The 13,639-nt window shown below is 44.4% G+C and overlaps 1 long non-coding RNA gene across 1 annotated transcript in view; it reads left to right on the top strand.

Annotated features, from left to right (window-relative positions):
- Window positions 1–1,613: 1,613 nt before the first annotated feature.
- The window catches only part of LOC118207411, an 85,985-nt gene continuing 73,959 nt past the window's right edge, over window positions 1,614–13,639 (top strand). Inside the window, exon 1 of the long non-coding RNA XR_004761380.1 lies at window positions 1,614–1,681. This is a non-coding gene — a long non-coding RNA (uncharacterized LOC118207411). The remainder of the gene's footprint in view (window positions 1,682–13,639) is intronic.

Below are 13,639 nucleotides of genomic sequence, written 5' to 3'. Positions count from 1 at the left end.
GTTTGGGGCGCAGGCATTTGTAAATATTAATTACATTTGAACAGAGCTGAGAGGGAGGCCTGCTTTAGCAGAACCTGCAGAAAGCGAGGGGAGGAGGAGAGGGTTTGAGTCAAAGAGCCCTGGAGCTATTTTGGGCATTTAATCAAAATGTGTGAAACAACAGTCTCCCTGGAAGCTGAACTAGTTACAAAGCCTTGGGTAATGAAATAAAATAAATATAAAAAAACAGCCGGCGGGGCGAGCTGGATATAATCACGCCAGGAAAGCGGCACAGTCCTCTCGGCTCCTGCAGAGCTCATGAAGAGAGGGGCGAACGGGTTTGTCCCTGAACAGGGCTGAGCGTGTGTGTGTGGGTGTGTGCGTGTGTGTCTGCCGGCATATGTGTGTGTGTGTGTGTGTGTGTGTGTGTGTGTGTGCGCACGTGAGTGTGTGTGTCTGTGTGTGTGCGTGCATGCGTGTGTGTGTGCGTGTGTGTGTGTGTGTGTGTGTGTGCATGTGTGTGTGTGTGTGTGCACGTGAGTGTGTGTGTCTGTGTGTGTGCGTGCATGCGTGTGTGTGTGCGTGCGTGTGTGCGTGCTTGTGTGTGTGTGGGTGCGTGCATATGTGTGAGTGTGTGTGTGCATGTGTGTTTGTGTATGTGTGAGTGTGTGTGTGTGTCTGTGTGTGTACATACATGTTTGCGCTGGTGTGTGTGTGTGTGCGTGCATGTGTGCGTGTGTGTATGTGCGGGTGTGTGTGCGTGTGTGTTTGTGTGTGTGTGTGTGTGTGTGTGCGGGTGTATGTGCGTGTGTTTGCATGTGCACATGGATGTGTGCGCATGTGTGTGTGTATGCGTGCATATGTGTGTGCGTGTGTGTGTATGTGTGTGCACTCAAGCACTCATTTCAGAGTTCAAGAAGGCTCAAACTTCTGTTCACAAGTTCTGCCTCTTATATCTTTCTGGAAGCTATCTTTTGATGAGGTAATTCGCATGGCATGACACTTTCTTACTCCCCCTCTCGTACTAATTTTCTGTTTTCCTGAGAACCTTTTTGCTTCGTCTCAGAAACCCTGACGAAACGCCTAGGTTCCTGGCGCCTCAAGGCGGGGGAGGGTGTTCTTATTCTCCCTTCGCACACCATCTTGTTTCATACAGCTTATCTTCATTTGACATCACACAATACATACAGTATTCAATAAAAATACATAGACTATTGATTAGGATATGACATTTTACAAGCAATAGTCATTGTAGGAGCCAGATTTGAGTTTAAACTTGTTTTCCTTGAGATACTCTTATTTTTTGCTTTAGATTCATTGGCCTTTAGCTTGAGACTTTTATTTTGACATTTGCCACAGGTCACCTGATCAGTTAAGATGGGGTCTTCCATGCGACCTGAGCGAGTCTCATAGTTTAGACAATGGAAGACGCTGGGTGACCAATAGTTTTTTACCGCTTCTATGCTTCTGTAAGCTCAGTTTAATTTGCCATTTCGAAAGCTTTATACTTTTGGAAACTCACAGTATAGAAAGCCCTTTTTTATGTTGGAATTTTTAAGCCTTCAAACAATTTTGATTTAAAACACTGTGTAACGCCTGCCTGCGTACCTGCCTGCTTGCCTGCCTATCCCTTTGCCTGCCTGCCTGCCTGCCTACCACCTTGCCTGCCTGCTTGCCTCTCTCCAACCATCATTGAACACAGGTATGATTCACAGCTGAATACAGTGTATATGACAAGAAAGCGCGTAACAACTAAACAGTGTCTAAAAAATACTGGAAAATCCTTTGATCTTTTGACCACTACAGTCGTACATATACCACCTGATGATATGCTTATAGCAAAGTACTTTTAACTATGAATTCCACTTCCAACTCCATTTACAAAGTTGCCCTCAAGTCATGTTTACATATTCGTGACCTTCTCAGACCCCTGTGTCAAGCCTCTTGTCTCCATTTATACCAAAAATGATTGCAGTTTAAACTTGGTGGTACACCCCGATTGTTATCTATCTATCTGTCTTAGCTCATCCACATTCCTTCCTCCTCAAAGGTAGTTCCTTCCCAGTACCTCTCCATTTTGCACACTTAGTTACATACATAGTTTTGTTATAAATACATAAAAAAATAGTTAAACACAGTAAGCAAGCTTGTTTCTATCACAATGGCCACATCTATACTTTCACTTTGTTGTTTTTGAGCAATATTGTTACTGTGGAGGTATGCTTTGGATCATTGTCCTGCTGGAAGGCTCAGCTGTGACAAAGTTTTAACTTTCTAGCTGATGTCTTGTTGCTTCAGTATTTCTAGATAATCCTTTTTCCTCATGATGCCATCTATTTTCTGAAGTGCACCAGTCCCTTTTCCAGCAAAACACTCACACAACATGATGCTGCCACCCCCATGCTTCACAGTCGGGTTGGTGTCCTTCGGATTAAAAGTCTGACCCTTTCTCCTCCATATATAGCGTTGATCATTATGGGCAATCCTTTGCAAACTTAATTCTGGCTTTTTTATGCCGGTCTTGGAGTAGGGGCTTTTTCCTTGCACGACAGCCTTTCAGGCCATGGCGATGTAGGATTCTCTTAATGGTGGATGTAGATACTTTGGTACCTAATGCCTCCAACTCCTTTACCAGTTCCTTTGTTGTTGTCTTGGGGTTCAGTTAAACCTTTCAGTGCAAAGTTTGTTCAGCCCTGGGAGTTAATTTGTGCCTCCTTCCTGAATGATGCAGTGTCTATGTGGTCCCAAGATTTTTATATTTGCATACAATTGTTTGTACAGATATGCGTGGTACCTTCAGTTGTTTGGAAATTGCTCCTAAGGAACAACCGGACTTGTGGAGGTCCACATTTTTTTTCTGAGGTTTTGGCTGAGTTGCTTGGATTTTCCCATGGTATGAAGGGCAAAAAGGCAGTGGCTCTAAAGGTAGGCCCTTAGATACAGCCACATGTGCCAATTAACTGCCAATTAACTCCTAATTATGACAATTGGCCAATCAGAAGCTTCTAAAAATTCACTACATCAATTTCTGGAATCTTCCAGGCTGTTTAAAGAGACAGCCAACTTGTTTTATGTAAACTTTTAACACACTGGAATTTCGATATAGTGAATTAAAGCTTACATTTGAATATCTAGTTTGAATATCTTTTGCCTAGGTGTATTTAAACTTTTGGCCTCTACTGTATATAATGTGTGTGGGTGTATATAATATATGTGTGTGTGTTATATATAAATAGTGACCTGAGGTAACCTTGCTGACTTACACCCACCCCCACCCACCCTGCTTGTATCCAGCTGCTACAGTGTCCCTGTTACTAACTGGGCTAACGAGCTGTCCGGGGCTCGAACCTGTGACTGCGTGGGCCAGGCTGTGCTGACCGGGGTCAGCCAGTTAGCCTGCGTTTCACACGCTGCAGTGCAGAAGCTGCTCTGTGTCTGCCGCTAGCACCTGCTGCCTACAGCTGAGCGTATGGCTCAGACGCACCTGCGTGCGAACGCAAACGCACACGCGCTCAACTTCTGTCTTACTGTGAACTGGGGGTGTGTTCTACCTGCTCACGATGTTGGAAAACATGTCTTTTAGCCGCAGCTCATTTTAATTAGCTGCAGGTCTGATATGGGCACGTGCGGCCATTTTGTTTCATTATGGTACACGCGTGTGATTGATCGGCTCTGTTCTGCTCACTGCAGGTTTCGGGACTCTCACACACTTGGATATTTAAAGCAGTAGCGAACGGCGTATACTGATGAAACGCCTCAGCTAAAATTACAGATGGCAAATGCTGCACAATGTACTCGCTTCCCTTAAGAGTTCACTTCATTCTAAATATAAACCCAAGCTGCCCCACATTCAGCCGAAATGTGGTATTACTGCGACTCGCTTCTCAGTTGTGCGGTTGGTGTCCACATTTGCACGGGCTACTGTAACGAGTTACGAGGGAAACTTGTTCATAAACTTTTTCACGGTTCTAAGCCTCAACCTTCCCATGAACTTTGTTCTCAATTTGCTGCTGATCCTCAGCTTTGGTCTCGTTCGTGATGTCAAGTTCCATTTATCAATTTGTAGGCCAATGAAATCTGCCTACACGCCTTTGGACATTTATTTGATACACAGGTGTGCTGGGAGTTGTATTTCATCATAAATAGTCGCCAACATATGCCTCATACTTGGGCCTCATATAGAGCAGTAGTTCCCAAGTCCATGACCCACTTAATGAACAAATAGGCCAACATTTCAAGTGACTCACCCGATATTACGATCACTTAGAAGAAGTTCTTATCCAGAGACACATATAAAAGTGGAGAACAGTGTTAGTCTCAGGAAGACAAAAGTGTGATTTCAGAATAAAGGCACCAAAGGCCCATTTATATTCAACAGCTATGAAGTAATCCCAAGAAACCAGTGATTATGACTGTAAACAGAAGTGAATGGGGCCACAAGGCTGACCTGTCTATAAGGAGCTGGTCTTGTAACCTAAAGGTCACAGGTTCGATTACCAGGTAAGAGGCTGCTGTTGTACTCTTGAGCAAGGTACTCAACCTGCATTGCTTCAGTATATCCAGCTGTATAAATGGACGCAATGTAAATCCTATGTAGTAAAAAAAAAAAAGTAATGTAAGTCGCTCTGGATAAGAGCATCTGCTAAATGCTGTGATGTAATGTAAAAGCCATCGGCGGGGAGAGGAGGGAGGAGGCGGAGGTTCCGCTGGGGTCACGGCGAGTCCGGGGCCGTCCTCGTTTCAGTCGGGATGAAAACGCTGCAGGGAGGGAAGACGGGCGTCCTGACTGAAAGTTCTAAAGGCCCATAAACCGAAAACCATTAAGTCACGGGAAGGGCGGGAGAGGGGGAGAGGGGGAGAGGGGGAGAACGGTGTGAGTAACACTCAGCCCGGCCGTAGCGCTGTGGCGTAAGCCTCGCTCCTGTTTTTAGCGCCGCGTTCATTATTAATGCGAGCGAACATCGCGCCAGACTGCAGCGATAGCGCCGCCGCTAGCGCAGCGCGGGCCGTCCAGCGCGGCGTTTCATTGGACCGCTGAGACGCACCGCAGGGTAAATAATGTAGACCCGTCCGGCGCCACTGTTTTATAGAACGCTGGCAGCCATGCAGTGTTTACTGTAATGGAGGACCGCTTATATGTCCAGGTACAGCGTAACATAAGGTGCATTGCCTCAGTGCAGATTTGTGTGGTGAACCAGGCTAGCTCATAAATATGTGTTAAATCTTACATGATCTTCAGCAAGTTCTTTGTTGGTAACTGAGCCATTGGGCCTCCCTGAGGTATCAGCCATCAGTGTGCACTGGTCGGCATTACTTAAATGAAGTAAAATGAGCTTATGACTGACGGAGAACAAATAAACAATGTGTCTGTGCATTTGAGAACACGTGTGAGATGAACTGTATTCTTCTAAAAAAAAAAAAACTTGTAGTACAATAAAATGTAGTACAATAAGAACACACAGAGAAGGACTACCAAAATCTGCCCTTTTAATATGTGAAGTTAAATCATGTTGGGTAGTCATCATGTTGTTTTGATTACGATGGATTTTATAGAGAATATTAATGAGCTATCTCTTCTTATTGAGATTAGAAGTGCAGTGTTTTTATTTGTCAGTAATAGTGTGCCTGCTTTGCCTCTTCCCCATCTTAATTTATATATGGGTTAGATTATTAATTCTGCATCCATCAGACAGACCAGCAGGGAGATTTGCTGTTATTGAACATCTTTATCTTTAGGGGACTGAAAAAAAAAAACATTCAATTTTTAGACAAGCCACAGTAACCCATATACGAGCACACCTTTTTTATTTAGTATCAAATCAGTGGAATCTACAAGCTCGTATTTTTGAAGATAAGGCATTTGAATTATTTAGCTCATATCTCTTTTCAGCTCTCTCCTTCACCTTGAGTATTGAAAACAAGAAAATGATGCATACATTTTCTTTCAAGACTTTGCTTGATACGGTGTTAGATATTATCTCGTCTGTAGGTAATCAGAACACTAATTTAGTTGGGAAAATGGCGAGCATTGTTCGGCTGAATGGCCTGTTCTCGTCATTGTTATGTTATGTTATGTTATGTTATGTTATCTTAAGTTTGGGAGTAGCTTACAAAAGAACGAGGGATATATAAATATGACTTTTTCTGACATCGGTGCTGGTTAAATGAGGGCTTTGTTAGTAATTATTCCACAAAGTGTTCCTTATTAGATGTTGGAATGTTCTACTGCACGCTCAGTCTTCTCTATTTAATAAGGCTATGTTTTGAAAATAGGAGGCACATGGTGTACGTCTGAATTCAATTTTGCTTTTGCAAATGGCAAATTACGAGCTGCGGTACATGTCCATAATCTCCATGTCCTGAAAGTGTGTCGGGGGGCTGTCTCAGAGAACCGGTGTCCTGAAAAATTCAGAGGTATCTAACGGAGTTACCCGCTTAGCGGCGTTTTCAAAAAGGACACCAAACAGCTCAACACCCTTTTCAGCTTCTGGAAATTTCCACGATCGCTGTGAGTTCGTCGAGACCAGCCCAGTGCTCGAGCAATTTAACCGAGCGCACTTCTCCATAACAACTTTGTGAGGCGAGTTCGAGCAGAGATTGCGTTGCATATTAATACTGCACTGTGTTGGCACAGAACGTTGTGACACCTGGCGTGTCGTATTATCAGTAAATTATTAGACGTGTCTTCTGTGGCTGTCCTTTCGGGGGGAGAGGTTGCCGAACGCACTGAGGCGAATAGAAAATAAAGGCTTTTCTGCTGAAGGAACACAAAGTGATAAAAAATGGACTGATTTGTATTTGTCTTCCGTTCTATTTTGGACTTCCGTGTTAATCCCTCATAATATTTTGACATTAATAAATATTATGTAAAATGAAAGGCCTGTGTTGCATTATTATAAATCACTGTACACTGAATGCATTTTTTTGTATCACATCATGGTATTATCTTAAAATGAGCAGAACAATATACACACAGACGCACACACACACGTAAACACACACACACATATACACACACGCACGCACGCACACACACACACATATACACACACACGCACTCACACACACACACACACACACACGTACGCACGCATACACACACACACGTACGCACGCACACAAACACACACATGTACGCACACAAACACACACATCTACGCACTCACTCACACACACACCATAAAACGTCGCAGCTGCAGGGTGCTTAAAGATGTATGAAGTGGCCCGCGCTCAGAGATGCTTGCGCGACTAGGAGCCGGAGCATAAAAAGGGCACACAATGTGTGTGCGGGGGGTCAGATATGTGAGTTTATCTGGGGTCATTCCTTTTGATTTACCCCTGCGCCCGATGCGCCGGGGCAATCGGACCGAGAGTTATATCAGCGCCCTTTAACCTCCCCGCATCGCCGTAAACCCCCCCACCCAACCCCCGCCCAAATATCAGCCCTCTGTCCCCGTCCTTTATGACAGCTTTGAAAAACGTCCTTTAATAAGCCCGCCGCGAAAAAAGAATGCGGCATCTTAGCACATTTCTGAATTATAGATAAGCCAGGAGAAACAGCGGCGATAAAGGTGTCACTTTCGTATTGCGGATCCGGGAAGAATTTATTCTTTTTATAAGCGCGGCAGCCCGAAGGTTCCTTCCTGACATTTACTTTTAGTGTTACGAGCGCTCGGAGCGCGGCTGACTGATGGCTCTTAATTGCGGACGCGCCTTTCCGCGGCCTGGCGGGCCCCGGGCCGCTTCGCCCCGGCCCCCATTTGCATTTCACCTTCGGCCTCTCGGGGCGTGGCGGTGATTCGCTGGGGTTGGACGGTTAGTCTGGCTCCTCTGACCAATGAGAAACCACCCTGCGTGACTGGGCGCAGCTCGCTCTCCTAAAGTTACTCCAGTAACACTGTTTATTTTGGAAGGGGTCTCTTAGTGGAACATTTAAGGGGTGTGTTCATTTAAACCTTTAAAGGTCTCTTTTCTTGTCTATATTCTCTAATAATAAATTAGAGCTAGTATGCCACTGCTTTATGTAAGTTCACAATGGTTTATAATGACAGACATATCTTGTGGTTATGGGTGTAGATTTAATAAATTAAATGGCAATAATAATAATAGTATGAATAATAATAATAATAATAATAATAATAATAACCATGTCTAACAATAGCTCTTGTTAGTCACTGTTATAATAATAAAAATAAAAACAGTAATAATAATAAATTCAGTGGTGCTGTAATAAAAATGTATCATTTTCATTATATTGGATGCAGCCCACACACAGAAGTTTATGATGGGGCCATTGCCATATTGACTCCAGTCATCAGTCTTGACTGTGCTCGTTTTCTTGCACGTACTTTAGTTCTGTGCCAACACGGATAATTAATTAAACACTGATTATGATTGACAGCCATTTTTACAAGCAGCACTCCTGTCAAATTCAGACAAACAAAGGACCATGGGTTCTTTGAAGCGATGGGAAATGCATTACAAATGAGAGTAGCTATGTGACATTCAGCTTGTACATAAATAGATAAATAGGACTAATAATGATAATCAAATAGTTCGTAATATTTTTTTAAGAGAAATATATTACAAATATTTAAGGAAGTTAAAGTGCTGAATGCCATGTATACAGTTCAAATTAAAATTCAAATAGACTGTGCGATTGATTGCAATCCCACCTGAATCTGGGATGTCCAGTTCACAAGCTATGTACAAGCGTGCCGGCTCGGGAGAGTGAAGACAACTTGAAGCACACGGTGCCAGCCAGCTGCTTATTTTCGCCACACTGCCACACACAAGTTCCGCATGTGCAGAATGGGGGTGGAGGAGACCCAATCATACGCGAGCCACAGACGTCTAGACAGCCAACAGTGAGCACTGCTGTCCCCACCTCCCCTGCAGGGTTGCTGCCCACAGTCGGCTCTGATTCAACCCCAGGTCCTGGCACTCTTCCCTGCGCCACAAGCGGTAGTTTAAAAAAAAAAAATAATTATCGAGTAAGCTACCCAACAGCCCCTTCGTTCTGAGTAAAATACAGAACTTTTTCTTCCCTGGCATCCCAGAATTCAGCAATTTAACTGTAATAAAACGGCAGTTTTATTGCCTTGTGCAAATAATTAGCGATAACCTCGGCTCGGATATGCACTTCCAATTGAGTACTGGAATTTGGTATGGTGGAACGGGAGCCTGCACACTTGCTTTGGATCAGAAATCCCGACAGCCTTCAGAAATTTGTGAGCTGGTTGACAAGTTGTTTTTTCACGCTTGTGTTTTCACAGGGTTGTAATACATTATCAGTTTCTCTACATCTTAACTAAATGTTTTGATCCATTTGTTTTTTTTGTTTTTTTTTCCTGTGCTTTACATTTGTTGAGCCAGAGCGTGATATTCATTTGTAAGCTGCTCAGTTTCAATGTTGGTTCTCTGGAATTTTACGTCATGAATTTCAAATGGTGGTCCTAGCCATAGCACACAGAGCAGTGTGTCTACTGCTGTTTCACAATTTGTGCAAGTCTTTCTCTCCAACCTTCATTCTCATTCATTTTCTTTCTACTTTGGCTCTGTCAAAGAAGCTGTGGGATCATTCGGAATACACACATTGTATTGTAGCTGGATGAACTCCAGCTGGTTTTATTGTATAAGGGGCATCAGACTTTCTGCAGAACAGAAGAGAATTTTTGCCCTGGAGCTACAAGGTTTGGGGGAAACCTTTGGCTTTCTTGGTTTTGTCTTGCCCTGGAGGATGTAATGTACAGTATACTGTAAGATTATGTACATTCACATGGCTGTGTAAGGTACTGGCTTCATTTAGTGTTGTATTTTTAATGAAGGTGACCATCTACATTCTGCGTGAGGCCTCATGAAACAAATGAGAAAAAAAAAAACTAAAGGCTGTATTTGACTCCCCCTTAAAGTGACATAGAAGCGCCCATGCAGTCTGACATTAAAGCGATTAAAAGTATGCTACTGAAAGAAGAGAGGTCCTTACACAGCTCGTTGGAGCCCTGTGGCCACCTTTCAAAGCGCCTTAGCTCTTGTGAGAATGGGGGGAATCAAGCTGAAGTGAAAGCAATAATCATTTAATTTCAATTTTGCACACGTGTCGCCACTTGATAGATTTGTACCTTTCAACATTTATACTTACTCGAATGAAATCGGGGCCATTTTCTTTTTCTCTCTCTCTCCAGGAGCAGAACACTTTGGAAAATCCCACTGTAAATGCAGATTACACACTGTCACAAAGCTTCTTAAAAGGCTTATTTTAGCCGGCTCCAAATTTCCGGAGATTGATTCGCTTGACGGACTCTGTGTTGTGGTAATAGAGGCCATGTTTGATTCATGAGGGTTCTCTCCGGGGAATGACATCTTCCTTTTTTTTAAAGGAAGAAATCCTCGCCTCATTCTCTGGAAACATTTTCTCGCCCCTGGAGTTTGTTGCTGCTGAGGAAAATGTTCCGGCGAGAGTTGTTAAAAAGCCGGGCCTCCTCCCGGCAGACTGGTCTCCCCGGACAGCTCTGTGCCCGTGGAGGCTAGAGGAAGCCCAGCCCTCCGTCCTTTCTTGGTGGAAAAAGGCCAGGTCTGAGGGAAAGTGTTTTGTGATGCTGGTTCAGCATATTGGAGAGGGGGCGGGACCCTGGCGAGCTGTTCCGAATCAGGGGAAGCCCGTCCCGGGACAGTCTGGCCATTGATTGGCTGAGCAAGCAGTCTGCTCGAGCGTGCCGCCCGCCCCCCAGTCTCATCCCAGAAGGGTGTGAGGTGCCAGGGGAAGGAGCAGGTGTACCGAGCGATCCCCTGGCTCACGCTGTAATCACATCTCTTAGGGCTGTTACCCATAAACCAGGGCTGCCCAACCCTGTTCCTGGAGATATACTGGAGGTTTTCACTCCAACCCTAATAAAGCACACCTCATTCAACAGCTAGAGCAGGGCTGCCCAACCCTGTTCCTGGAGATGTACTGTAGGTTTTCTCTCCAACCCTAATAAAGCACATTTAATTTAATTCCATTTGAGTGGGATGAGTGCTAGAGAGAAGCATAGGTGACATTTATCTCAGGCCCACTGTATTTCTGAAGTGTATGTGGGGGGTGTGGAGGGGAGGGGTTTGAGTAGGGGGATGTTCACGCAATCCAGTAGGTCTTTACCCAAAGGGGGCAGCCATTATTTGCATTTTTGTCCATGGGCTTGTGGTATCAATCCCCTGTGGGAAGGGTTGTCCTCCACTAATCCCTCAGAATGTAATCATGAATTTGGGGTGGCGACAGACTGTAATGATTGGGAAACTTTGTTTATAAATAAAGGTTGTGGGTTCATTCCCGAGCTGGGGTCCTGCTGGTGTACTCCTGAGCAAGGTGCCCAACCCGAATAACTTCAGGTAAAAATAACTCATTTCCAGCAGTATAACCGAATCGTATGTCATCTGTGACAGGGTCTTTGTGTGAGCGCGTCTGCTAAGTGCCGAAAAGAAATGTTAGAGATCTTCAGCGATCAAGCGAATGCGCACGGCGCGGCGCGTCCTCCAGTCATGGATTCTGCCTGTCGCTTTGAGCTCCCGCCATCTGCTTCTCCGTACCGTCGACTGTAGGGCCCGTATGGCGGCTCTGACTGCTACTGTAGCTCCTGGGCACGCAATCAAAGTAAACCATCAGCCTTTCGAGGGCAGAGATGTTTTCTGTTTGTATTGATTATCGCGCTGCGCTGCTATGCGCTCTTCGCTGTCACTGTTTGCCGAAGCTGAAAGCTAACCGACAGGCTAGACAGATGGCTAACTGTCCATAATTTATTCTGCTGATCTGATTGAGGCCCAAACACTTCAGTCCCAGCCAAAGAGCTCATCACTTCAGTCCTGAGCATCTGAGGGCAGAGCTCATTGCATTGTGCCACCATATCTCCATTTTCTTTCATCCGATAGTTCTGTATATTTTCGCTTTAAGCCCTGCCCTCCATCATCAAATCCATTCATTCGTCAATCTCAACGCAGAGCTTCTGTTTCCGCTTCACATTTAGGTTCATTTTGTAAATTAATGATATGTTTTTTTTCTAATCGGTGCAATGTCAAAGGCTCACACTTGTTGATGAAGTGTGTTGGTCTGGGTTGCCTCATTGTCATTCACACTCAAGGCCTTTTTCTGAGGGCCAGTGCTGTTCCTAACAGTGCTGCACTCTGTCGCACCTGGCAACCCCTTCATATCTTCCATATGCATGAGAGGAGAAAGCGATACATTTAGAGTGGGCCCTTGACAGAATGTGAAGCATGAACCCCCCCGTAGCTAAAAGACCAGCCATAAATGATTAATACCCTGAATGACATTGACACTTTAATATTTAGGTGCATCATGACACTGTGTATTAAAACAGAAGTGAAAGTGAAGTGAACTCAAACATGGAGAGGGGAATTGTATCACAGCTACACGAGTGTTCAATTAGACCTTAAGCAAAATGCGCAAAATGTTGTTTTGGGATGGGTACCTCAGAGCACCTTTCAGTGGCACTTTGGCCCGTCACATTGTGGGAGGGGCTTGTTCGTCTGCGATGTTTCTGTGTGTTCCAGTGCTGGGGAGGGGCCACGGGTTGCCGTGAGCGACGTCGCTCGTCGAGCGGCTTCCCCTGCCGTAAAAGCGTGCGTCATAACGTGACCCGTTGAAAGGGAACGGTTTCTGTATTGCTGTGCCTGATTCACTGTTCAGTCTCTATTGGTCCCTGTCTTTGTCCAATGAGACCCAAGCTTGTTAGATTCGGGAAGCAACATCGCATTTCGGTGGAGGGAAACTTTTGTCAGACGGGTGCCTGTTTATTCGACGCCCGAGGGAAGGACAGTGAACCACAGTACCCAGATACCTGACAGACTGATGTCATCCAGTTTACTTGAGTAACAGGAAAACCAATAGGAACTTTCATATCATTTTAGTTTTTCCCCCAATTTGGTGTTCTCATTCCTAACAGTGGACTCATTACTTCATTGCATCTCCTTTTTCAGTAGTGCATTAATAATCTCTTCAACATTTCTTTTAAAGTGTTTGGAAAGTGGAAATTTGGAAAGAGCACAGAACATAATTATTATATAAAAAAGCCTCTAAATAGATCCTCATCTTTCCAGAAAATGAACAAGAAGAACCTGACGACTGTTAATATGTTTGATGCTGATCATGTGGCATTCTTGCCCACAGAAATTGAATTCAGAAATTGTCAGGTTTGCCGTACTTTGGGGAAAAAATAGTTAATTCTGTTTGCTAGATTTTACTGGAAGAATTCTCTAGCGTAGTCACAAGTAAAATGAATTTCCCAGTTCAGAGTGAATACTTTGAGTATTGAGTATTTATTAACACAGAAGGAATAAATGTACAGTACAATCAGGCACACAGCCAGTTTATTTACAGTAAGTTTGTAGTCAAGACATATGAAAAAAGAGTTTCATATTTTAAAAAAACTGTAACATTATGAGGTGCCCTGTTTAAATAGAAACGAAATGGCGCTGCTGGATCACAGTCAAAGGCATCGTTTGATGCGTGCCCCAAAAGGGCTTGTGACAGACCTCGAATACCCTTTTGTGTGAGAGGAACTGAAGGTGTGGCGTTCTACAGAGCACTGTTTCGGCTCCCCCTCCCCCTCCCCCTCCCCCTCCCCTCCGCTCCGCAGTGTCATCTGAGGGGAGCAGCCAGGCTCCGTGA

Source organism: Anguilla anguilla, chromosome 11 (assembly GCF_013347855.1).
Source record: "Anguilla anguilla isolate fAngAng1 chromosome 11, fAngAng1.pri, whole genome shotgun sequence".
NCBI lineage: Eukaryota > Metazoa > Chordata > Actinopteri > Anguilliformes > Anguillidae > Anguilla > Anguilla anguilla.
Note: the sequence above shows the minus strand (reverse complement) of the source record. Positions and strands in the feature narration are given on the sequence as shown.